Genomic DNA, 5,946 nt, shown 5'->3' with positions numbered 1-5,946 from the left:
AGACTTTTAAGTAGCTTGCCAATCTCTTTTATGCTTTTTTTAGCTAAAAAGTCCATGCCAAACGAATTCAAACAAAAATGAAACTAAAATAAACGAGCCTGGTTGGGCTGGTCTCAACGCCAATTTTAAGCCCAGCCAATTTCACAAACAGGCCTAAAACCAGCCCACTCAAACCTTAATGTGAGTTAAATTTTCTTTCAAATGCGTTGGGCCATACCATTTTTTTTCTCGTTGTTGAGTTGGGCTTGGATCATTTTGTGGGCTCGACAAATGCACCAGTCCTTTATTCAAAATAGCAGAAATACTCTCATAGGGTTAGGGTTGCCGTATTTTCAAAACTCTCTCTGTCTCTCCTCTCCTCTCCAAACTCACTCGCTCGAATTCGCAGAAAAGAAACAATATGGGAATCACTTCAGTTCTCTGGCTGTTCTTCATCGTAGGTTCAATTTCTATTTCATCCTCCGTTGTCTCCACGAATCAACAGTCTCTAGGTGATCTCTAGTTCACTGATCTCTAGTTCTGTTTGTGCATGATTTATCTCCTCAATAAGTTATGTAGGCGTGTTATCCCAGTTTCGCTAGTCGGTTTAAAAAATTTCCTTGTTCAATAATTGTCTAGCCTTGCTTTCTCTGTTTTGCAGACGTTGCTCAGCCTACCACATTGCAGATATCTCCAAGGTTGCCAGTGGAAAAATCTCCTGGTTCCAAGCATGGTGCTATTGTGCTACGTGAAAGAGTTTTAATCCATGGTTTGTCAAGACTTAAAAATCTTAGAAAATTTGCACATTCAGTAAAAGTGAATGTTTCTATTGTAAGTTCAAGTGCCCGTCTACCGAATGTTGAGGTCTGTTTCCATAGGTGAGTGTTACCCAAAATAATATTTTTTTTAATAATTCTGAAATTACATTAAGCACTAAACTGGGACAAATAGGAGTTTACTTTTGCACTGTTTTAACTTTTAAGATGTGATTTTCTGTCCGTGATGAATGTGAATGTTATGGCTGTATTTTGGAGAAACTTGTTCCTAGACAAACATTGTACTAATGACATTAAGGATCGTGATGATTTTGTACATGCTTTCTTAGATTTACTTATTTATTTATGGGTTTAATATACTTTGCGCCCTTGCAACCCATATCACACATTGATCCTTCATTTTGCAGTTGTAAAAGTCAACCCCCTACACTGATAGTCAAGTTAGAATGTCAACTTGAATGAGTTTCTGTTACATGTTACCCATGTGGCAATTGCAAAATGTGCCACGGAAGTGCCACATGGGGATTTTGTTGCCAGCCCAAGTAAGGGCGCCTCATAGTAGGTTGAGATTGCAACTGGAGTCCATTAATTGGTCAAATGTGGAAAATCTAGGACTGTTTATCTATGTTCTAGCAAGAAGCACATTGAAGAAATTACTTCTTTTCATGCAAATGGCAATAATTTGTTAATTTACCGTAACCTGGTTACAAGAAGATTTTTTGTGCTAAATGTGGAGATAACTAGCACAATGGGTGGCCCTGTGGATGGGCACTTCAACCCCCACTCATCAAGTTGGGGCTTCAACCCCGACAACACCTCCCCCTCCCCAGAGGTTGTAAGCTATATATCTGAGGTTCTTGGATGTACCAAAAAAAAACAAAAAAAGAAGTGGAGAGATAACAGAAAGGATTCCAATTCCCTTTATGTCTGCAATGAGATTTATTAATGCTCTGCTCTTATGTTAATTGCAAATATCTGTGAGCATTCCCTAATGTTGTGACAAAGAAAAATATCATACTAATGTCGTGTTTGAAAAATTATAAGCTCTCTTACAATAGAGCTGTCCAGTTAGGGATGACAGCTTAAGAAATTAGGAATGTTTCGGAGTACGTTTCAAACCATGTGGTGCAATTTCTAAGTCACTATTTTTCCCATTAATCCTGTGATGTATACTTTGCAGGAACTTCTCTCTCGGGATAGGGATGTGTCCTCAAGGGCAGTGGGAGAAACTTGTTGAGGGTTCTTGGGTTCGTTCCATGTCACCTTTTGACCACAAGCTCTTAGATGTACGGATGGTTGGTTCTTCCTTAGAAATCCTTTAGGTGTCCCTCACAGAAGGTGAAGTCCATATGGATTAATGAGTGAACACTATTCCCTTGTTTTCTGACATTTGCAACTCAGTTATCTTATTTTTTGATTTTATCTGCAGAATTTTTCTCATATCGCATTATATTTTTGGTCTTGGGGATCATTAACATGACATTGGCCTCTTCTCTGAGCAAATCTTTAGTCTTCTACTACAGCAGTGCGATGGCTGTTGGGATCATCCTTGTGATATTGGTGATCCTTTTTCAGGTTGATCACTTTTTTTCTTTTCTTTTTTCTTTTTTTCAAATTTCTATTCATTTATATTATGATTTTCATCTCTATTTCATAGTCATATTCCCTAACAGTCCATCATCTATTTAAATTCATGGGAATTTTAATCACCTCTCTTGAGACTTCAGAAAACTGTAGGCATCTCGCCTTGCATTTTAGAAATTGCCCTGTTCTTTCATGCATCTTAAAATTATCAAATGCCTCCATTAGTTTGCCTCCAATGGAAGTAGGCAATGATGCTTATGCCCTAATCTGCTAATCACTAATTTTGGTTAAAAAAACAATTTTATGAAATAACTTTGATACTCTTGTATTATGCCATTGCCAGATATGAAGGATCATAGAGAACAAAAAAGGAGATTAGGCGAAGTAAGCAAGGTTTTAAAATGATGTTATAATTGTCATTTTGTAGTCAAAAAGTTAATGAAGGGTAAAAGCATTGCATTGTATTAAGAAATTAGATACCCATTAATTTTTGTACTGATAATCAAACATTGACTAAAAGGAGGAGGGGGTGTGGACGATGTGGTAATTTATATTAACCTTGGGAGTTCAGTCTTATGTAGAAACATCACTGGCGATTGCTGCAATTATTTCAAACTTACAGTGGGGGCAAATTTATTTACCATACAAAGAACTATCCTTAGTTGCTTATAAATTTCATTGGCAAGGTATGGCATCTTATGCTGTCGAAGTGACTTCGATATTCTCATGTACTAAATTACAAATATATGTGTCATAAATTGTTGAATATTAATTTTGCTGTGCTATAGCTTTATTTATGCCAAAAATAAGATATAAACCTTGATTTTCTTGACATTCTGGATGAATATTTCTAGAATTTTACAAGGACCCATCATTTATAATTATACATATGGGCAACACTACCCTAAAAACTTGAAAGAATTTGGAGATTTTCTGTATTTATTTAAATATTTAGTATTCCTTTAGATTTCCTACCTCCTTCAAATATTTTGTTTTCTCTATCCAACTTTCTGAATTTTTCCTTTCTTTTTATTCACGCAAAAAAAGGGTGTACTACTTGTTACTACTTTATGCATATCTGGTATCATGGACAATTTTCTGCACTTATTAAGTAATTTATATTCCAAGAACTCTAGTACTAACTGATGCAGTGCTTGTATACTGCAGCTGGCAATATTTCTGTTGGTTTTTCTTGTCCTAGCAGGAGCTTGGTTGGGTTTCTGTGTTGTTCGCAAACTTGTCTTGACAGAGGATGGATTGATTGACATAGGCGTATCCAAATTTGTTGCATGGTCCATCTGGATTATTGCTTCTGTTATGATTCTTCAGGTTCCATCTCTCTCATAATTTTTACATGTCCTTTTTCCAATTTTGGAAGTTTGTTTGGTCTTGTTCCATCCATCAGAATTAACATCTTTTATTTGTTCCCCTTCAAATGGCCTGGATAATCTCATTCTCTGTATGAAAGACCACAATTTTGATAGGTTTGTTTTCCTTTCTAGAGTTCCGCGGACCCTTTACTGGCAGCAGAGGCATTGTTGTGTGGAGTAGTGGTTAGGAGAATTACCAGATCAAGATTTATACGTCACTTGTACAAGTAAGTCTCCTTACAGAGCCGAATTGTCCCATCCAATCATCCATTACCAAATTTGCTCCTAGCTCCTGAATAAAGTGCTATAGATATATTAATGTTATTACTTGGGGGGTTAAATAAAGGCTTCATTAAACTAGAAGAGAGAGCTATAGTTTACCTAGATTTTTCAAAATAAATCAAATATGTGTGTCCGACACTTGACAGTTGGATATGTGTCTCATACTATTAATCAGACATTTTTTATATATTTGTATTTGATACTATTAAATGTATATATTATTGTATAATTGTTATAAAAAGAGTAAAAGGCATTTTCGACACATGTTACATATAATTCCATTTTATATCAAATAATAGATTATTAAAAAATAAAAATATGAGCATTTTACTAGTCCATATACCCTAAATTTAAGGTTTGATAGGTCTGACATCTAGACTGCACCTGCACCTCTACTTGACACCTGTATCTGAGTCCATATAAGGCCCAGTAGGCATCGGCCTCAATTTGATCTAGAATACATAGAAGAGCAGTAACGGAACTAATCTCTACAATAGGGTTGTCATGGTTGTGAGATCAGAAGAAATTTTTGGATTACTGTGTGTAGGAATTTACGCAGAACAATCAAGCACGGTCATAGATATCAGATTCCAGGTTCATCACCTTCGAAAGATTCTTATGATGAATATGTACACAATATTCGGAAGCCCAACAACTGTGGCTTCCTGAAGCCAAGATCCAGACACTTCACAAAGGCTCCTTCCAATAGTCCCATCCAAGGTACGCTTTTTGTCTGTGATTCGTCTTCTGAGTTCAAGAATTTGTTTGGTTTACTTTCACATTTGCTATGAATCCCTCAGGCCTAATCAGGACACCACCAAGTCAACTGTCAGATTTAGAGACTCACTATTCTAGCTTCCATAAGACCCCTGAACGAAAAAAATTCTCAAAGGATGTATGGGAAAAATTCACCAAGGACTCCACCAAGAAAGCACTTGAGGAACTTGTTTCGTCTCCTGATTTCAGCAAGTGGGCTGTTATTAATGCTGAAAGAATAACCTTGAGTCCTAAAAAAGACACTCCTGATCTGCCTTGCAAGTGGATTCCTTGGTTTTTGAGCATTTAACGCGGTTTTATCTAATTCAACAGTTTTTCACCGTCTAGATCAGCTTTTGAAATATTGCCCAACCCAGATCATGTGTGGGAATGAGAATGGATGGATTGTTTTAAAATAGTTAGCACCGGCAAGGGACATGATTAGTGTCATTTAACCCCCTAAAAACTTGGATTTATTTTAGAAGGCAGACCATTTTGGTAACTTAGAAGGCATATGTAATGTACAAGTACATTGATAACCATTTGATTGAGGTTTAGGATTGTATGTTTTCTACTTGTGTCATGTGGCTGGCTATACGGACCTCGAAAAATTATTCATTATTATTGTCTCGATTTGAAATATGTAGACAAGATTTATTCTGTATATGACTTGCAGAATACTAATTTTAAATCTAAACCATACATTTTGTTGGACAACCTTCACTGTATTTAAAAGATTTAATTCTATTGTGTACACAACAACAATTAGAATTTAAAGAAATAAAGAAAAGGAGAGAATATGTTTGATTACAAAAATCAAACTCGAAATAAAAATAAATAAATAAAAATAAAACAGATTTTATTTTGTTACAAAAACAAAATTAAAATCTGAATAAATAAACAAATAAAAACAACACTGAAAGTAATTAAATAACTTACTTGATTTAATTTCTTCGAATTATTTTTCTGATCAAGTCCAGTGTTTAACACTGTCTCCTTAAGACAGATTCGTCCTCTCCACGGTGCTTTCAGAATTCGGATGAAATGATCTTCCACAAACAATAGCAGCACTACTAATTTGTTTGCCTTACGAACACACTAAGTGTTTACACTCTTTCTTTTGAAAATAAAATGCAGCAAGATGAAGAATAGAAAACAGAAGTGAAATACGAAATTTCTGAATGCAAAACATCAAATGA

General features: G+C 35.5%; 1 non-coding gene across 1 annotated transcript; it reads left to right on the top strand.

Moving 5' to 3' along the window:
- The first annotated feature begins 320 nt into the window (after positions 1 to 320).
- On the top strand, positions 321 to 4,915 carry LOC114271727 (uncharacterized). Its single transcript, XR_014328224.1, has 7 exons — positions 321 to 491; positions 641 to 857; positions 1,936 to 2,093; positions 2,185 to 2,330; positions 3,507 to 3,668; positions 3,842 to 3,936; positions 4,539 to 4,915. It is a non-coding gene; the product is annotated as an uncharacterized LOC114271727 (transcript).
- The last annotated feature ends 1,031 nt before the right edge of the window (positions 4,916 to 5,946 follow it).

The sequence above is a fragment of the Camellia sinensis genome, chromosome 4 (genome assembly GCF_055761805.1).
Source record: "Camellia sinensis isolate YWXY chromosome 4, ASM5576180v1, whole genome shotgun sequence".
NCBI lineage: Eukaryota > Viridiplantae > Streptophyta > Magnoliopsida > Ericales > Theaceae > Camellia > Camellia sinensis.
Note: the sequence above shows the minus strand (reverse complement) of the source record. Positions and strands in the feature narration are given on the sequence as shown.